At 41.0% G+C, this 21,132-nt stretch overlaps 1 pseudogene; it reads right to left on the bottom strand.

The window, feature by feature from the left end:
• Positions 1-7,201: 7,201 nt before the first annotated feature.
• LOC123586647 lies at positions 7,202-7,827 on the bottom strand (annotated as a pseudogene).
• Positions 7,828-21,132: the final 13,305 nt, after the last annotated feature.

The raw sequence follows: 21,132 nt of genomic DNA, 5'->3' as shown, positions 1-21,132 counted from the left end.
GTGCTTGGTCCATAGTGAATGCTCAATAAACATTTATTTTTAATTGATCTAGACTGACATATAAGTGAGAGGGTGTGTGCATATCTATATGAAAAGCATACATGTAGAATATATACACATATAAGGGGAAATGGCCCTCTCACCAAGGAGAAGGCTATCATGAGGTTGTTATTTTGTGCTTGTATTGTTTCCTGGGCCACATTTTACCTTAATGGCTAAGCAACAAACAAGGTGCAAACAGATGGTTATTCTGCTGTGGGCCCAGATGGCTTCTCTGTAGTCCTATGGTGGGAAGCTTCTGCGTTCACCTTGAAATGTGTACAGTATCTTATTTCTCTTGGTGATGTAATGACTCGAGAGCTCTACAAGAGTCTGCCAGATGCACGGTAGTGAGGATACCACAAGAAGAGCCCTCCACATCCTGCCCATGCCAGCCTCAGATGAATTGACTTAATGCCCTCTCGTAATTTTCAAAGTATCTACCGTCTATCTGACCTCACTGAAATGTTTTTGAAAAGATTATTTTTAACTGAGATACATCATAGGGGAAATATGGCGAAATTTCTCAGGTCTTTTTAAGAAGTATTTTAAATTCCCTATAACTTTTCATCATTTAGAATAATTCCAGTGACATTTTAATGACATTCTTCTGGGGACAGGGTCGGGGTGGGGGGGAATACCTTCTCAATGGAGAAGACAGCATATCAAAGCAATTCATGAGGCCATGTTTTTTCAGATTACCTGAATAATGTCCGTAGTCACTCTTAGATTATTTACATGCTTTATATTTCTTTTATGGAAATATGAAAGTTGCAACAAATAGCTCAGGATACGTAGGAAAGCTCTAGAACATAGCGGTAAAGACTACAGATTTCAGTGTAATTAAAACTAAGTAAAAATCTCAGCCCCACTACGTTAAATTTTTTTTTTCAACGTTTATTTATTTTGGGGACAGAGAGAGACAGAGCATGAACGGGGGAGGGGCAGAGAGAGAGGGAGACACAGAATCGGAAACAGGCTCCAGGCTCTGAGCCATCAGCCCAGAGCCTGACGCGAGGCTCGAACTCACAGACCGCGAGATCGTGACCTGGCTGAAGTAGGACGCTTAACCGACTGCGCCACCCAGGCTCCCCTCAGCCCCACTACGTTAAAGAGAATTTGTCTTTACTTTTTTTGAGACAAAGTAGTTTTCTTATTTTATTTACTAACATTTTTGAAAAATTTTAGACATAACCAACATGGAATGGTTCGATGGATGGCTATATGCCATGCTATGTTAAGCGTCTCTTAAACATAAGAACATTGTTCACTCAATCACAATATCCATATGACCCCTCATAAAAGCAACAATTCCTTGGTATCATTTAAATGGATTCCATATGTATGTTTCCCCAGAAACTTTTTTTTTCCAGTTAATTTGTTCAAATCACTATCAAAAGAGAGACTACGTGTTACATTTGATTGTTATGGCACTTGAATGTCCTTTTTTTTTTTAATGTTTATTTTTGAGAGACAGAGAGAAACAGATGTGAGTGGGGGAGGGGCAGAGAGTGAGAAAGAGAGACATAGAATATGAAACAGGCTCAGAGGCTGACGGCTCAGAGCCTGATGCGGGGCTCGAACTCGGGAATGGCGAGATCATGACCTGAGCCGAAGTCGGACCTCAACCGACTGAACCGCCCAGACACAGCGTACTTGAATGTCTTTTTAAAAATTATTTAATTTATGTAATTTACAGCAAAAAAGTAAAAATAAAGTATGGTATAATTCACCTTTTTCAGGGTACTATTTTATGAGTTTAGACAAATGCATAAGTTTGTGTAACTGCCACCATAAGATACAGATAGTTCCATCACTACCAAAAAATTCCCTTTTGCTGTCCCACCATAGTGACGTTCTCTTCAACAGCCACCAATTTCTTCTCCATCCCTAGAATTTTGTCCTTGCCAGCATATCATATAACCCTGAGTAGTATTTCATTGCTTAGGTACACCACAACTTGCTTATCCATTAACCAGCTAAAGGACAGTGGGTTGCTGCCGATGTTTGGGGGGATTATAAGTAAAGCTGCCATAAACCTTCACATCTAGTATTTATGTGAATATTTCCATTTCTCTGTTACACATACATGGCTCACAGGGGGCCCTGGAACTTATGTCAGTCCATACGCAGAGTTGGACGGTGTCCTTCTCCAGATCTCTGCAATCTGGGACTTGTCCTACAATCTCAGGCCCCATTCTGTCTTTCCTAGTCCTCTGTCCAGAAAGACAGAGCTCTCGAAGTTTAGCCTTCCACGCTGACACACAGTTGCACACAGCTGAAGCTGTCCGTGTCATGCATCATTATTCAGATTTTGACTTTTGTCTCCAGTCCACCTGTTGTTAACTTTTCAGGATCTTCAGGCAGCTGCTTTTATATTCTGCCCAGAGTTTTTGTTGTGGTCAGTGGTAGAGATGGGCTGATATCAGTTTTGTCCAGCTTGGCCAACACTAGAAGTCACCTCGAGTCTCTAAATCCAGAAAGCTCTCCCCCTCTTTTTCACTGGTCTATTGGCTTTTTGAAGAAACTGGATCAGTAGAGCTGGATCACGTCCCACAGTCTGGCTTCGTGTGCTTCCACATAGTGTTATGAACATCCCTTCATCCATATATTTTCAGTAAACTAGACACTGGTTCCAAAGACTGGCTCAGCTGTGTGACTATGGACAAGTTCCTTTAGGTCTCTGGACCGCAGTCCCTTCTGAAGGTATAATAATGGTAGTTATTGCATTGAATTGCTATAAGGAGCAAATGGAATAGTACATGCAAAGAGCTTAACAAGATTTCTAAAATAGAGTCATATATACTCTACAGAAACCTGAATATATGGTTTAACCAAAGAGTTTTCTTTTATCCCAGTAACTAGAAGTGCACAGACACATAGGCCAAGGCTGATGGCGCTGCCTAAGAACACCACTCTGGACACAGTACCATCTAGTTCTGGCTTTATCACTCTGTTATATAAATGAGCCCCTGCATATCGGCCCCCAAGTTGTTTATTCCCTCACTGCAGGCCAAGACCCATTAGCTCAAAATCCCGCCAGTACCAAACTCAAATTTTTACACATGCAATTATTTTAAAGACAGTCCAAACAAGTAGATAGTTGGCCACTTGGAGCCTGCCTGCTTTGCCTACCTCACAAAACATACCTCCACATTCACTAGCAATAGACGGTATAGAGCCGTATGGTTATAACAGCTCAAGCTGCCATGGCCCTTTGGGGCTCTCTGACCCACAGACTCTCCACTGTGCTGCTGAGGAAATATCACTTGGGCGCATGAGACCCTTCTCCAGTCCGCATCTCCTCTGGGAGTCTCCTTGCCCTCCTCCCCTTCTTGGTAGTGATCCCTCCTCACTGTGGGCTTCCGGACAGCCCCATGTTGTGGAGACTTTCCATCTTGTGCAACCCTGTCCAAGCACAACCCAGTTAAGCGTGTTCTGTGTTACTGTGCCTGGTGGCCATATCTTGTTTCTCAATCAGCTCCCGGCCACTCTCAGGGTATGGCTTTTATCCTCATCCCTCTGCAGGATAGCCTCTTTCTGAAGGGTAAACAAAAAGGGCATGTGTCGTCTGACTTGATCACCCTTTCATCAGGAAAACGAGTTTTCCTATACGTGCCAATGAAAGGTAAGTAGGCTCACTTATATCTCATTGTCCAAGATGGCAAAAGAATCTGGAGAGGTGAGCATTTAAACTGGGGCCTTCCTGGGGCTCCTAGGTGGCTCAGTCAGTTAAGCGCCTGACTTCAGCTCACGTCATGATCTCACGATCTGTGAGCTCGAGGCCCACCTCGGGCTCTGTGCTGACATGACAGGTTGGAGCCTGGAGCTGCTTTGGATTCTGTGTCTCCCTCTCTCTCTCATGCTTTGTCTCTGTCTCTCCCTCAAAAATAAATAAGCATTAAGAAAAATTTTAAACTGGGAACTTCCATACTATGAACAAAGTTTTCTGTAGGAAGCAAGAGGAGGAGAAGGGGTATTATCTAGATAACTGGTGGTGCTTCTCATCCAGACCAGTGGCTTTTTTGGTAAAGAGAGGTGCTGAGCCACCGGCAAAGACATGCTCCATGTGCTAGAAAAGAATAACGTGCTGGTTTTCTTATCACACATGTAAAACTTCACTTCCCCTCACAGACAGCTGGTTCAATTCCTGGGTCTTTTGCATATGGCAAACAAGTATCATTTGGTACTTTAGTTTTACTTCCCAAATTGTTTACAACAACAATCACTTTCCTGTGAAAAGAAGTGGCTTAGTGGAGGGACTCTTTTTCCTACTGGAATTGTAGCCTCTCATAGCAGCGTTATGGAACTAGACTGTATTTGTGCAAATGGGGCAAAGTCACAAATGTAAGTATCTAAGCAAAGATGAGCTTTTCTTCTTTTGTCTTTCCCTTTTGCCTGGAGATGGCTATTACTAAAAACTGCAGGAGGTGGAAAGAAGGGTTAGGGCTTGAACCTGTTCTTCCAGTGAACAGAACATGCTCAAATTCAAGACTCTACATTCAAATCATTTTCACTATGGAACTCTTGGTTGAAACTGCAGTCAACAAAGGGAGAAGTTTTTGCTTGTTCGTTTGTTTCACCAAATGAGGTCTCTGAGTTTTCTTTTCCTTTTTAAGTTGAGGCAGAGTTCACCACATTTAAACGTGTATTTTGATGAAATTTTGGTAATTCTCCACAGTTGTGAAACCACCAGCAAAAGCACGTATATAGCATTTCCTTCCACCTAAACATTTTCCTCTTATCCCTTGTCAGTTACCCTCCTCTGCTCGCACCCAGCCAGCCCCTTGTAATCACCATGGCTTTGCCTTTGTTGGAATTTAATATTTATGGAATCATCCATTATGTAGTCGGTTGTGTTTCATTTTTCTCACTTACCAACACATTTTCGAGAGCCATTCATATTTTGTGTACTAATTTTCTGTTGTTCTACAGTAAGGATACACAACAGTGTGTTTATCCACTCATCAGTTGACTATCTGGGTTTCTTCCAGTGTTTTGCGATTATGAATAATATCGCTATGAACTTATTTGTATACCTGTCTTTGTGTGAACATACGTTTTTATTTCTCTCTGGCAGTGCCTAGAAGTGGAATTGCTGGGTGTGACAGAATATTTATGTTTTTATTTGTAAGATGCTGCCATATTGTTTTCCAAAGCATATGAACCAGATTTGCATTCCCACCGGCAAATGTGTGAGGGTCTACTCACTCCACACCCTCACCAACATTTGGCATTGTCAGGCTTTCTTAACTTGTATTACTCTAGTGGGTATATGGTAGTATCTCATTATCATTTTAAGTTACATTTCTCTGATGACTAATGATATTGGGCATATTTTCTTGTGCTTACTAGCCATTGATATATATTTTATAATGTATCTATTCAAATCTTTGATCTATTCCCTATTGGGTTATTTAGCCTTATTATTGAATTGTAAGAATTCTTGAGGTTTTCTGTATAAACCCTTGTGAAACATGTTTCACCATTATTTCCCTGAATATGACTGTGGCTTGCTCTTTTCCCCCTCCGTTATATCTTTCAAAGAGAAAGTGATTTCATTTTAATGAAGGCCATTTTACAATTTTTGTGCATGTTACAGTTTGGGCTTTTTATACCTGTGTAAGAAATCTTTGCCTAACATAATACCACAAAGATTTCTTCCTATGTCTTGTTTTTGAAGTTTTATAATTTTAGCTCTTATATTTAGGTGATGATACATTCTGAGTTAATTTGAGTGTGTGGTTTGATTCAGTGTTCAAAAAAAAATTTTTTTCCCAGAGATTCAGTTGTTCCAGAACCATTTTTTGAAAAATAATTATCTTTTCCTCATTGAATCTGGCACTTTCGGAAAAAAAAAAATTGACCATAAAACTGTGGGTTTATTTTTGGATTTTCTATTCTGTCCCATTTATTTATATGTTCTGCCCTATACATGAACGCACTGTCTTCATTACTGTACCTTTGTAGTAAGACTTGAAATCAAGTAATGTTTACGTTCACCTTTTTATTCTCTTCTGAAATTATGTTGGCTATCCTGTGTCTTTTTCCTTTCCGTTTAAATTTAGAATTAGCCTGTAAATCTCTTTCAAAAGCAGCCAGTTAAGACTTTGATTGGAATTACTTTGAATCTACTGATCAGCTTAGGGGGAACTGCCATCTTAACAGTGTCAATTCTTCCAATCCATAAACATGGTACATCTCTCCACTAAGGCCTTCTTTAGTTTTCCCATGCAAAGTATTCTAGTTTTCAGTACAAAGGCCTTATGTGACTTTCATTAAATTTATTCCTATATACATTTGATGCTATTGTAAATGGAGTGTTGTTTTATTATTTCATTTTGTAATTGATGCCATATCTAAACTTTCAACTGCTTTTTGTATATTGGCTTTGTATCTTGCAACCTTGCTAAATTCACTTATTAATGAGAATTCACTAAGTTCTCATAGCTTTTTTGTAGATTCCTGTCACCTGCAAATAAGGAAATATGTACTACTTCCTTTCTCATCTCTATGCCTTTTATTACTTTTTCTTATTTTATTGCACTTGCCATGATCTCTAGCGCAATGTCAAATAGTAATGTTGAAGGTGTTCAGTACATGTCCTTAGTCATGTTGAGGAGGTTCACAACTATTTCTAGTTTGCCGCATGTTTCTACTGTTAAATTTGATCAGATGTTTTTTCTGTATCTATTGAAATAATTATATTTTGCCATTTTGTTATTAACATAGTAAATTTACACTGTTCAATGTTTAAATGATGAACAAGCTTTGCATTTTGAGGATAATTCATGATGTATAATCCTTTATATATAAATATATATTTTTCTTTTCTGGATTTGATTTTCCAATCTAATAGTTTATCAAACATTTTTGCAGTTATGTTCCTGAGGGACATTAGTCTGTAGTTCTCATCCTTTGTGAGATCTTTGGCTTTGGAATCAGGATAAAACTGTCTTCCTAAAATGAATTAGGAAGTATTTCCCCAATTTCTGTTTTTCTGAAAGAGTTTGTATAGGATTGATATAATGCCTTCCTTAACTGTATGATAGGATTCAACTGTGAAATTACCTGGACTTTATTTGTGAAATTGTTGGGATTTTTTTGACAGAAAGTAGGATTTATTGGTGGGCATGATTGAGGAGGGGCAGTGCTGAGGCTCTCATGAGTGCAGAGCCCATTTGTCCAAGAGGCCATGATTAGGGATGTATTTGACCCCCCACAAGCCATCTGGAATGAGCTGCTTTTCAGCCTCCCTGTCTTCAAACACATCCACATTAAACTTAGTACAGTCTACTTGGAAATGTGGATCTTCTGGCAGCCAGAGAACTTGAACTTAGCGCTGCATAGGGCCTCAATCACATGCTCCTTGTTCTACAGCTGGGTACAGATGCCATGATGACTTGGCCAATGTTCACGGTGCACTGGGACTTTCCAGAGGGACCCCACATACCTGTCTGCAGCCTATCAGCTCCATCACAGCACATCTTGTTGATACGGATGACGTGGAAGGGTTAGAGCCACACAGGGATGTGAAAACCATCTTTGCTACAGCTTTCACCATGTACTTTTGGAACAAATACTGGCAGCCTCCAGGGCTTTAGAGGAGTGCTGCTGACATTCATCTGACACCATGTGGCCGCATAATGGGAACTCATCCACTTTTGCCTTCTTCCACCCCAGGTCAAAGATGCAGATCTTGGCATTAGAGACACCTGTGCAGATGCCAGACTTTGGAAGTGGCTTGTTCTTACAATACTGGTAATACCAGGTGGGGTGGCAGCCCATGGCAACACCAGAAACTTTAGTGGTGTACCAAGGAAAAAAGCTAAATGGGAAATTGCTTTTAATTATAAAGTTGATTTTTAAATTGAGACAGCAATGCTCACATTTGCTATTTATTCTTGTGTCAGTTTTGGTCATTTGTGTCTTTCAAGGAATTTATCCATTTCATGTAGGTTGGCAAATTCATTGGCATGAAGTTCCCATAAAATTTCCTTATAATTTTTTTTTAGCTTAAATTTTTAGTTAGCATACAGTGCAATATCGGTTTCAGGAGTAGAATTCGAGAATTCATCACTTACATACAACACTCAGTGTTCATCACAAGTGCCCTCCTTAGTACCCATCACCCATCTAGCCATCTCCCACCCTCTCTCCATCAACAGAGAACAAACCGAGGATCCTTATTATCTTTTTATGGTTGAAAGTTCTGCAGTGATTCCCTTTCTTTTATCCCTAATATTATTCATTTGTGCTTTCTTTTTTGCTAATGAGTCCAGCTGGAGGGTGATCTGTTACATTCATCTTTCCAAACATTAGCTTTTAGTTTGAAGAGTTTTAGTTATTGTTTTTCTGTTTTCTATTTTATTGATACTAGTACTTACCTTTATTATTTCCTTCTTTTAGCTTGTTCTGGGTTTAATTTATTCCCTTCATGGTGGAAGCTTACTTTGATCATTAGAGACTTCTATTTCTAATAAAGGTATTTAATACTAGTAGTTTTTCTCTATGTCCTGCTTTAGCTCTGTACATTTCTTAATTTCTCTTGTGATTTTTTTCTCTGACCCAGTTCACTAGAAGTGAGTCATTTAATTTCCAGGATATTTTGGGTTTTCCTGCTTGCCTTATTTTAATATTTCTAATTTAATTCCACTGTGCTAAGAAAACCTACTTGATATGATTTCAATCTATTTAAATTCATTAGGGCTTGTTTTATGGGTCAGAATATAGTCTATCTTAGCAAATCTCTATCTGCATTTTAAAAGAATGTGAAATATTTATTCTGCTGGTCGTGGTGGAGTGTACCATAAGTATCACTTAATCAAAGTGATTGATAATGTTGTTTAGATAGTCTACATCTCTGATGACTTTGTCTAATTTTATCAATTGCTAAGAGATGGCTGTTAATTTCTCCAACTGATGTAGAATTGACTGCTTCTTCTCTTGACTTTGTCAGATTTGCTTCATGTTTTGGGTGCTCACACATTTATAATTACTATATATTTCTGATGAAGTGGCCCTTTTGTCTTTATTAAGTGTCTTTATCTCTGGCAATACAATATTGTTAAAAATCTATTTTATTTGATGTTAACATAGAACTTTAGGCATCCTTGTGGTTATGGCTTGCATTGCATATCTTTTTTCCATCTGTTTACTATAACCTCTCTGTGTCTTTACATTTAAACAGAATCCTGGTAGAAAATGGTTGGTTTTTGTTTGTTTTGTAACCCATTCTGACAATCTTTTGAATTGTTTAATCCATTAATATCTATCATAATTATTAATTCAGTTTTGTTGGGTCTATTATTTAAGCATCGATTGGTCTTTCCAGTTTGTTGTTCCCCTATTTCTTTTTTCCTACTTTTTGGATTATTTGAATATTTTTTAAAATTCCATTTTAATATTTCTCCTGGCTCTTTTTCTATCCCTTTTTTATTTTTTTGCATTTTTTCCGTACTTTCCCTAAGAATTATAATATGCACACTTAAATTTTCATTGGCTACTGACAGTAAAAATATAACTACTACAGTGCACCTGGGTGACTCAGTCAGTTGAGCATCCAACTCTTGATTTCATCTCAGGTCATGATCCCAGTGTCATGGGATTGAGCCCTACATCGGGCTCTGCACTGAGCGTGGAGCCTGCTTATGATTCTCTCTCTCCCTTTGCCCCTCTCCATCACTTGTGTGCTCTCTACAATATATATATATATATATATATATATATATATATATATATATATATATATTACTACTAAGATAACAGCAGTTATCTGTTACAGTGACATATGTTATAAACCCTACCTGAAAGATTATATCTTTCTTTACACTGTTCAGTTATTGACAAAGAAACTAGGAATAAAGAGGACCAAAAACAGTCTTTTGCAATATCCAGATATTCATCTTTTCCAATGTTCTTCTTTTGTTTCCTGAGGATTCAAGTTTCCATCTTCTGTCATTTTCCTTCAGCCTGAAGAACATCCTTTAGCATTTCTCATAATGCAGGTCTTCTGGTGACAAATTATTTTCATTTTCTTTCATCTGAAAATGACTTTTTGGTCTCATTTTTTAAAAATATTGTGTGTGAGGGGGGTGCCTGGGTGGCTCAGTCAGTGAAGCATCCGACTTCGGCTCATGTCATGTTCTCTCGGTTTGGGAGTTCGAGCCCCGCGACGGGCTCTGTGCTGACAGCTCAGAGCCTGGAGCCTGCTTCAGATTCTGTGTCTCCCTGTCTCTCAGCCCCTCCCCTGCTCACACTCTGTCTCTCTCTGTCTCTCAATAATAAATAAACATTAAAAAAATTAAAAAAATATATTGCGTGTGAGGAATACAGATTAAGCAGATACCTTAAGCTTTGCCTTTAAAGACTTTCTAAACTTCTTAATGAGGTGGCGTGCTTAATTACAATGACATTGTGCTTTGTATGTTTTCTTCCTGCAAGTCTTTTTCTCTCCTCTCCTCTCCTCCTCTGAATGGAAATTTTATCCTCGTACTTTGACATACTATTCAAATACCATTTCTTCTTGGGTGCTATTCTGCCCACTGTGCTAGCCAGAGAAGCGTTATTTTCTCTGACTTCATATTTATATATTATATATTACATCTCCAATAGGAAAAGAACAAATCATAAGCACAGATGGTGAGGATGTCCTAAGGGAGAGCATCTCTTATCTGAGCATTTCTTTTTACTTTCAATCCCACTTACCCTGCACTGAGAATTTCAGCATGCAGCTATGTTTTCCTTTTGTTTGTTAATCCAATTATGTGTCCTCCTCCACTAATAAATTTTTCATGTGATTTCCCATTGCTATCACTGTGAGATCTTTGATTGCAAATCTGTCGCATTCTTTTATCTTTCTTATATCTACATTTATGGCCCTTTTGTTAAGATAGCACTGGATAGTGCATTTGTTCCTTCACCTGTGAAAATCCCAATAGATAGAATGTCCAATGGAATTGCAAAGTATCAAGGATGTTCCAGAACACTCCCCATTATCCTGGAAACAACGTCTAGCTCTGGCCCCAGGTGCAAGTTTTTGCAAAGAGATCTGAGAGAATATTCCACTGCTCTGGGCAGTTGCCTTTAATCTTCAAAGATATTTTCAATAAACACAGAATTCTATTGGATTTTCTGTGCTCATTGTGGTTGTTGTGTGTATAGCATGTTGTATTTAAACATTTCCATCTTTCATCGAATTTAGGAAGTGTGCCACTATGATGTCTTCACATACTTTTTTTCTACCCCATTCTCTCTCCCTCTGGTTTTCCCGTATGTTTGATCATTCTATCCAACCTAACAAGATATTGTTTCTTTTTCAAAATCTTGTTTTTCTTGTTTTTCATTTTTTATCATTTCTATTGCTCTATCTTTGCATTCATTTATTCTTTCTTTCCTCTGCCATGTCTATTTGACTATTAAGTTTTTAGCGAATATTTTATCGTAATTCTAATTTTCAGTTCTGTAACTTCCATTTGCTTATTATTTTATTGTTTTTATGTCTCTGCTGAGACTTCTCATTTCTCTGCTGAGATCCTCAAGTGCTGAAAACATGTTCTGTTTTCCTTCATTGACTATTGTTATAATAGCTTCTTCAATATCCTTATCTGTTCGTTCCAGCAACTTGCTCATCTCAGGGTCAGACACAATCCATTTTCTCTTCTCTAGAGAATGTGCTCCATTTTGGGTGACCTTTGTACGTTGGGTAATTTTGGATGTATCTTAGACATTGTGAATGTTAACAGATCTTGGATACTGTTTTTTGTTTTTTTGTTGTGGTTGCTTTCTCTGATAGTGTGGTTTTCTTCGTTGTAGCAGGGAATTTTCTTGGCCCGTCTTAAAGTGCTGACGGTTGCTTGGATGGCACCTCCAGTTCAGTTCAGATCTTTTGTCTCTAGCTCAGCTGCTCTGAGTCTGTTCCATGCACACCTGTTTCTGGGGTCAGTCAGAGAAACTGATGGACGGAGACTGGGGATCCCTCCTCTGCCTCTTACCCTTCCTGGATTACCGCCACTTGCATTCAGTTTCCTGGCTTCACTATGGTTTCTCGGAAAACCCGATTACCCCTGCCATTGCTGTGTGAGCCATGCAGACCATACTTAGCCCCATGGCTATTAAAAGGCATAGAGATGTAAACTTGACTGTGTAGATCCACAGATCTCCTCCTGCAAGTGCACGTGCACTCCCATAAGTCTGTGCTTCGGTTCACTGTCTAGTACCATCAGGCAGTCTCCTCCTACGTCCAGCTTCCATGCTTGTTTTCTGCAAAGGAGGGAATTGTCCGGTAGGGTCTTAGTCTGTCAGACTCATGAGTGGACGTTTCTGCATAAGTTTTTTTTTTTTTTCTTAAATAATTTTGTACCCAGGGGCACCTGGGTGGCTCAGTCCGCTAAGCAGCCATTCTTGGAGTTGGCCCAGGTCATGACTTCACGGTTTGTGAGTTTGAGTCCTGCATCCGGCTCTGTGGTGACAGCTTGGGCCTTCTTGGGATTCTCTCCCTCCCTCTCTCTTTCTGCTCCTCCCTTGCTCATGCTCTCTCTCTCCAAAAATAAATAAACACAATTAAAAAATAAAATAATTTTTGCCCAGGTGAACAGCCTCTATTACATAAGTATGAAAAACCACTTTAAAAAGAAAAAGAAATAAAAAGAAAAAGAAATTTAAAAACACTTTTTAATCTAAATGTAATGGAAGGAGTTAAAAAAAAAAAAAAACTATCTTGTTTACTTGCTCTAGGAAATCAGTAAAGATACCAAATCGATCAATAAATGCCTGGGAGAACTGAGGTTCTCTAATCCTCAAGGTAAAAGTGGAATAGAATAATTTTTAAAGTAGCAAATATTTATCGAGTGCTTATATTTACCCTTCAGAATGGCATGATGGTTCACGTTCTATTTTCACTTCTGTTTTACAGCTGAGGAAACAGAGGCATCGAAAGTTAAGTAACCTGAGCAAGGTCATAGAGTGAGGGAGCCTGGACATTCCAGGGGAATTCGGGGACAGCCAGAGCTGGTTCTGGCCTCCCCTGGGCTAACCTTTGCAAGACTGTCAGTGTCCTCAGCAGAGTTCCATGGCCAACAGACAGAGCAAAAGGGAAGCATTAGCGTGTAGAGATACCTGAGGGCAGACTCAGAAGGTGCCACCCACTCTTTCAGGGAGAAAAAAGAAGGTCCCACCCTAGATAGGAGGTGCAGAAGTCACAGGAAAGGTGTCCAGTTGAAGCGGGAAGGCTGTAGACAACCCAAGGCACTGGGGGAACATGGCCAGCAGGGAGTACCAGCTCGAGGCTCAAAACTAGCAGAAGGCACCAGTCACACCTCAGTGGACATCAGAGCAGGACATCCAGAAGAAGCAGAGAATGCACAAGATGCTGGCACCATGAGCCCTTCCTACACTTAGAGGCCATCAGGAAAAAAGACTGCGAGGAGAAGAACCGTGAGAGAATGCCTTGAAGGAAGTTTGATTAAATACTCTGAAGACTTACTAAAATTAAAAGTGACGTATTAGCTAGCAAGCCTAAGGGTCTTTTCCTTCCCATTCACAGCCAATATGGAAGATTTGATTTTTTTTAATTGTTTTTTAATGTTTATTTATTTTTGACAGACAGAGACAGAGTGCGAGCAAGGGAGGGGCAGAGAGAGAGGGAGACACAGAATCTGAAGCAGGCTCCAGGCTCTGAGCTGTCAGCACAGAGCCCGATGCGGGTCTCGAACTCGCGAGCTGTGAGATCACGACCTGAGCGGAAGTCGGTCATTTAACCGACTGAGCGCCACCCAGGTGCCCCAGAAGTTTTAAAGTAAGATGACATCAGTTCCCAAAAAAGATATTTATGATTTTTTTTTTCGTCCACCTGAGTCTTAGCAATTTTTAGATTTGGACCCTTGTCTCTTACACTAGCAAACAGACATTTGCAATACAATGTGTTAGTCAGTCCTTGGAAAACAGCAGAATCTTCTGAGAAGATGTGGTGTCTAAACTAAGAAGCTTCCAGGCAGGCAGCACCAAGCCTGGGAAGGAGTTGCCCTTGGGAAGGTGTTTCATGATCTCGCCTTCGATGGTCTCAGCCAATGAAAAGATTTCAAGGTAAGCATGATTGGTTTGTGGAATTTCAAGTATACAGTTAGGGCTGGCATTTTCAGAGTAAGGGAGAAAGCAGAAATGAGGGTAGAGGTGAGCGAGAGGTAGATCGTTTGTACTCAGTTCTCCATAAATTAAATGAATTATGCACAATGTCTTGTAAAAACCACAGCAAGATTATTATGGAACTAGGAAAGCTGGCTCTAAGGTTAATAATGAAAAATACTAAACAAGAAAAACAGAACATTTTTGAAGTGTAAGAGCAATAAAGAAGCATTTATTGAAACATATTGCAAATCTCTAGTCTACTAAAACACAGTGTGGTTCTGGTGCATGGGTAGATTGATCCAAGGAACAGAATGGAAAGTCCAGAATTAGACTCAAATACATAAGGTAATTTAGTAAATGGTAAAAATGACATTTCAAGTCAACGGGAGGGGGGATTGGTTATTCAATCGATGGTGTCTGAACATCTGGAAAAAATAACAACAACGCTGCAGCCATACCACACACTTAGGCCAAAACAAATGCAGAATTCTGATGAAAAAAACTTTAAATGTCAAACATAAAACCATTAACATTCTGGAGAAATCCATAAAGTTTTTTTTTTTACAATAATACCAGAATGAGGAGGATTTTTCTCAGTATGAAACAAAACTCAGAAGCCAACGCTTTTTGATAAATTTGGTGACATACAATGGTTCCTCCCAGAGAAAAATGCCATAAGCAAAGTCAAGACAATGACAAGCTAGAAAACAAATTAAAAAAAAAAAAAAGTTAGTCCACAAAGGACTAATTTCTTTAATGTATAAAGAGAAGGACCAACGGTATGATAGGTAATGAGCAAAATATATTGTCAGTTCTCCAAAAAAGCTAAAAAGAATACGAGAATGTGTGCAACCGCTCTTGTAGAATTTCTAAAATGCAGTTGGAAGCACCAACGGATTTCTACTTCTCAGGTGGACAAAAGCACCCATGGGGGGCTCTGTAGGCTCTCACTGGCAGGGAGATATTAGTCCCTTTCAGAGGATGCGTGACCTGGGTTGGTCTGGAAGGCAGGGATTCTCAACACCTATTGCCCTCCAGAATCACCTCGGGCCTTTAAAAATTCCTTGTGGCCAGGGAATAACCCAAATCTTTGTGGGTGGACCCAAGAATCTGCACTGGGGGATCCTCCTGTGCAGGCAGGTTGAGAATCATTGCTGGAAGAAATTTAGGGATTTGGGCTGCAGATATACTCACACATATAGTATTATAAGCACAAGGGTTAGTCTTTGGAGCATGGTTTGTGGTAACAGGGACAGGGAAGGCAGTAAATATCCACCAGCGAGGCACTGGTCGGATGATCCCATGCCTCTGGATGATGGAAAACTATGCCGAAGGTAATTCTATAGAGGTTGATTTGGAGCAATTGCGATAATGTGCAGTATATTTAATGAGCAAAGTGGACCATGAGAGTGTGGATACAGTAGTACCCTCGGTGCTCACAGACCCTATGTGTACATATGCTTGTACCTGCGTGGAGACTGAAGACGGCTGAAGGGTCCAGGAGACACTGGTATAGGAACTGCCTCTGGGGAGGGGACTGGGAGGGAGACTTGTTGTCACTATATAACTGTTCCTTTTGGATTTTGAGCTATGGGCATGTATTCACTATTTTTTTTAAGTTAAAATAACTTTTTTAAGTTTATTTATTTATTTTGAGAAAGAGAGTGCACACACAATGGGGGAGGGGCAGAGAGAGAGGCGGAGAGAGAGAATCCCAAGCAGGCTCCTCACTGTCAGTGCAGAATCCGGTGCGGGGCTCGATCTCATGAACCATGAGATCATGACCTCAGCCAAAACCAAGAGTCTGACGCTGAACCAGCTGAGCCACCCAGGTGCCCTTAAAGCCAAATAATTCTTTTAAAGCAGATGTGGGTCCAGACTGCCAAGCAGATACGAATTGTTGCCCTGCACAAGGTTTTAAACTTTTTAAAATTCATCGTCAGTATTTGAAAATCAATAGCTACATATTAAAACCCCACTTTTTGTGTTCCTTGAAAAAATCAGAAAATCTGGCAGCAGTGGGCCTAAAGCACCATACGGCGTCCATGACCTGAAGATGCCTACAGACAGGGCAGGAGTCTCCTGTTGGTCACAGGAACCTTCTAGGGGCTCCTGAGGCAGGAATTTTACTGTGTTTACTCCTTACTCTGCCAGGATAGTGTCGAACACATAGGAAGTGGTCGATAATTTTTATTTCAAAATGGAACCAAATTTCCATATTAATTATAAGTGCCAGCTTACTGGCATGGAAACAGGGGAATGGTGTAGGAAGGGGTTGCTGCAATGAAATCATTCTATTTTACCCTGAATTGACAGCTGTTAATATGCAGCACATGTGGCTAGCATTTAAAGAAGGTCTGGTTATTCTTTTCTCACGATATTGCAAGACTTAACAGACACCAGAAAACACAAAGGTACGTGAAGACTGGAAATTAATGTCTCCAAATCAACATTTCCAGGAGGACGGACCTCTCCTTCAGAAAGATTTTGTTTATTTACTGATGTATTCCAGGGAAACTGATTTGTAATCTGGTCAGGATGTGCTTATGAGTTAATACATTCATTTTTCTCTCGTCAAAAAAAAAAAAATTAAAACGTCTATCAACTAGTATGCAATTCAGAAAATGGAAATTGGCACAGGAACTAATTGCAGCTCACAGAAGAAAAAAAATCTGCTATTTTGATGAATATGTGTTTTCCTAGCATTTCTGTTATTTCCGTTGGTAATTGCAGAAAACAGTTTTAGTGGGAACAATTATTATGGTTCTCTATGTATTTCTATTCTGAGTTGTGAATAAGGCAGTGTTCCTGGCAAATATTTAGGATCCATCTGGAAAGGGGGAATGACAAAAATTCCAGAAGATAAGCTTTCCTGGTTTCAGCGTGTCTCCAGCTTTCAACTGCTGGTTGCATGAAAAATACACGTGATGTGCAGTACGAGACTCAGAAACTTACACGCATACTTTTCAGTTTCGAAAGAATGAAAATCCATAGAATACTTATCTGGACACAAAAATGCTAAACAACTGTGTGCTCTCCGTTTGCTGAATACAGGTTAGGATCAATTCAGAAAGTCTAGCCCACAACCAGCTGTTTTGTTTGGAGGCTCTTAGGGACATTCTTTGGCAGATTGCATTTTGAAATTTTTAAAAAATTCCAGGGTGTCATGTGGCCCCAGAGCCTACTGTTGCCCCAGCTGTCAGGATGAGGAGTCTGCTGGGGCCCAAAGAATGTGAAAACAGAGGAATTAATATGGAAAGGAGAGATCTGTTTTAAGACAGCACGAAAAGTGCCAGTATTTTATAGATTTATAACCATACGTTTTCAAATCAATTTCACAATTTATTCTATAATGACTTAAAAATCCTGCTCGCTACTGGCATGCATTTCAAATTTGAAGCACATTTTTCTATTCAATGAATGTAATAAATGATTCAGAGGCACCCTTGAAACTCTTGAGCAGCCATAAAGTTTTGAAACACCATATATTTTAAAGGGAACAAAATAGTACAAAACAGAAAAAATTAAATTTGTATTTGAAATAGTTAACAATTACCTTAAAGGCAGTTTCTTGTCATAGAAAGAAATTAATCAGTAGTAATGAAACGGATTACTACAAAAATTATGAGAAGATCTATTTCACCCATTATAGGGACTTGTAAGTCCCTTCTTTTCCTCCCTAATTTTATATGGATTTCCTGTCCCCCCTTTTTTTAATGTTTATTTATTTTTGAGAGAGAGACAGAGTGTGAGCAGGGGAGGGGCAGAGAGAGAGGGCGGCCAGAATCCGAAGCAGGCTCCAGGCTCTGAGCTGTCAGCACAGAGCCCTACGTGGGGCTTGAACTCACCAACTGTGAGATCATGACCTCAGCTGAAGTCGGACCCCCAACCAACTGAGCCACCCAGGAGCCCCTCCTGTCCCTTGATATAGAGGGATCATTACCCATATACGTATATGTATCAGCTTTAGTTAAGGTTGTGGAAAAGAGAGATTTTCCTCAAGCAGCTGGGCACAAACTGGAAAGGAGGGAGAGGATTGGGGGGTATGTACAGATAGCAGTAAGAGAGGAAAAGCCTTCCGTGAAATGACTTGAGCTGACGACAGAACCACAAATAAGAACATAAATGGGCCTGAGACCCTCAAGAGAAGGTACCAGCCCACCAACTGGAGAGTGAGGTCCTGTCTGGGGTCTGCCCGCTGGTTGACCCTGGGATCCAACGGATGGTTTTCAACTGTCTCGCCAGGTGTTACCAGAGAGCCGGGCATGTAGCAAAGGTTCACAAACATTTGTAGACTAAGTGAGTGCACAATTACACAGGCAAATGAATCCTGACCCCTGGGGGAGGCTGGTGGCTTTGCGCACACGCACGCGCACACACGCGCACACACGCGCACACACACACACACCTCCCTTTCAGAAGAATGGCAGAAGTGGGAGGGGCAGGGCCGGCAGGGTATTGAACGGTGGGGTCTGGGGAGGTCCAGGCAGCGGCAGGGTGGCTCTCCTGCCCAGGTGCCCTGGCTCCACTCCACCAGTCCTTGGAGATACGGATCAGACTTGAGCTGGGCATCCTCCCTCAGTCTTGCTTCTCTATCCCTTCAGGCTCTAAGGATACTTTCCAAGATTCATTCTTGCACTTGAAGGCGAGAGAGAGGGCACAGAAGACTCGAGGCAATTTTTCCAAGAGGACTCGACAAAAACGGATCCCTGATCCACTTGGTGCTGGGAAAGAATGATTGAATCAATCCTGGTTAACACTTTAAAGTGTAGTCTTACAATGTAGTTTTCCCTCTTTTGTGTTTCCATAGTCTTGATAATAGGCACAAGCTATTATTTTATTGGTAAGAAGATCTGTGCTGTAAGCGTTTTTCCGTGAAGCAATGTGTGACTAAGCCTAGTTAACTGACCTGCTTGTAGTTAGTAAGTGACGCAGCCAGGACTGGGATCCAAAGATTCGGATCATAAGGTCATCATTCCTGCCACCAGTTCAGAATTAGCACCCCAACATTGAGCCAGGTACATGTTTCTATTACAGGCAGAACATCAAGCTGAGCCCAGAACTCAGTTCCACAGCCTTTGTTCTCTCACAGCTGGGCCTTCTTAAACTCCACCCATAAACTTGGCCTTGTCTGGGATCATCCTGTTGCCATCAGTCAGGTGCCGGCCCCTGCCCTGGTCTCCGGTCCCAGTTTCCCCCTGGCTCGGGCCTCCTGGCCATGCTTCGGGTAGCTGCCTCCTGATGACTGTGATGGTCGACTCCTGCCCTCTCCTGCCTCCTGTGGGCCTGGCCTGGGACTCATACCCTCCTGCCTCTGCTCTGACCTTCCACTTTCCGCTCCGCTGCTCTCTGCTCGTGGTATTAATATCATCCATTCAGCATGGATTGAGCGCTTAGAGAGGCAGATACCTGTTCTCCACGAGGAGCCAGCCACAAGCGAGTCAGAGGCCTGCCTTCACGAGGCTTGCAGGAGACTATGAGCTGACCTAGACCAGAGAGGAGAGGCCACTCCAGGCCCCTTGACAGACTTTTGCATGATACTATCATTTGCGTACCAGACTGGAATGTGTCCATCTGAATGTAGCTGGATCATGTGAGGTTCTGGCCTGTCCTCACCCACTGTCTGTGGTCCTAAACCACACACCGCTCCCATGTCAGAATAGGACAGAAATAATACCTCGCATGAACGCATGCCGTATCTGTAGCTTATCCGTCATTTTTCTCCTTTAATTCACACCTTTCCAAGAATGCACACCCTTCACCAAAGACGATGTCCCAGAAGTGGGCATTGTGTAAATGAGTCAGCCTGCGTCAAACTGGCAGCACAAGGCTTGTCGGAGCATAAAAGAATGCGCTCAGGAATATATTGCTGATTGACTCTGTTCAATGTTTAATTTTTTTTTTTTTTCAACGTGTATTTATTTTTGGGACAGAGAGAGACAGAGCATGAATGGGGAAGGGGCAGAGAGAGGGAGACACAGAATCGGAAACAGGCTCCAGGCTCTGAGCCATCAGCCCAGAGCCCGACGCGGGGCTCGAACTCCCGGACCGCGAGATCGTGACCTGGCTGAAGTCGGACGCTTAACCGACTGCGCCACCCAGGCGCCCCTGTTCAATGTTTTAAATGTGGCTCACTCATCTGAACATGAGTCAGCATGAGTCCATTCGTGGGCTTTCAAAAGGCACTTAAAGAGTTTCTGAGTCTCTCCTCGACCACTGAGTTCTCTGGGGGAGTAGCTGAGTGAGGAGAGTTTAAATTTCCAAGGTGCCCCAGCTCTCTTGGTGACTTGGAAGCACCTGGAAAGCTGTGCTGGCCAGGTAAAGGCACGGGGGGGGGGGGGGGGGGGCGTCCCTGCGAACCCCAGCATGCTCCTGCCAGTTGAAGAGAGAATCACTGGAGTGAGGCAGGGGTGGGGGGTGGGGGGTGGGGGGTGGGGAAGAGCAAGGGAGAGAACAGAACCAAGCATGATGTTGTAAAACTATAGTTTTGGCTTTTGGCCAAAGACAAGAAAGAGCCTGATTATATTGCATATTTTAGGAATCTCTTTCTATTCCATTGAAAACAAGGAGGCAAAAAGCTTCTCTTTGTCATAAGAAATCAATTTCTTAGCTGCCATTTCTGCTTAGCACAATGTTTTTCTGCTATCTCCTTTAAAATGCCATTTGTTAGTGTGATTACAGAATGAATCCCAATCCACGTTTAATTCTTTCACATCATCTTTTGCTTTTAAAGGGTATAAAAAAGCATATGGATGAGCATATTAATCACAGCTACTATTTCAAGGGTCTGAGTGAAAAGAAGTATTTATGTTAATGGTGTATGTGGCTGAGCATACAAGGCTAGAAATATTCCCGATTCCCAAAATTATCTCTTTTGCTGCAACAAGAATATAACTGAAAGAATAAATTACCATAAAGCACCACAGCACACCCCATCCAGGTTAGCTTCTCTGGGGTTAGATTGCTGCT

This window comes from Leopardus geoffroyi, chromosome C3 (genome assembly GCF_018350155.1).
Source record: "Leopardus geoffroyi isolate Oge1 chromosome C3, O.geoffroyi_Oge1_pat1.0, whole genome shotgun sequence".
Taxonomy (NCBI): Eukaryota; Metazoa; Chordata; class Mammalia; order Carnivora; family Felidae; genus Leopardus; species Leopardus geoffroyi.
This window is presented reverse-complemented; position numbering and strand designations above follow the sequence as displayed.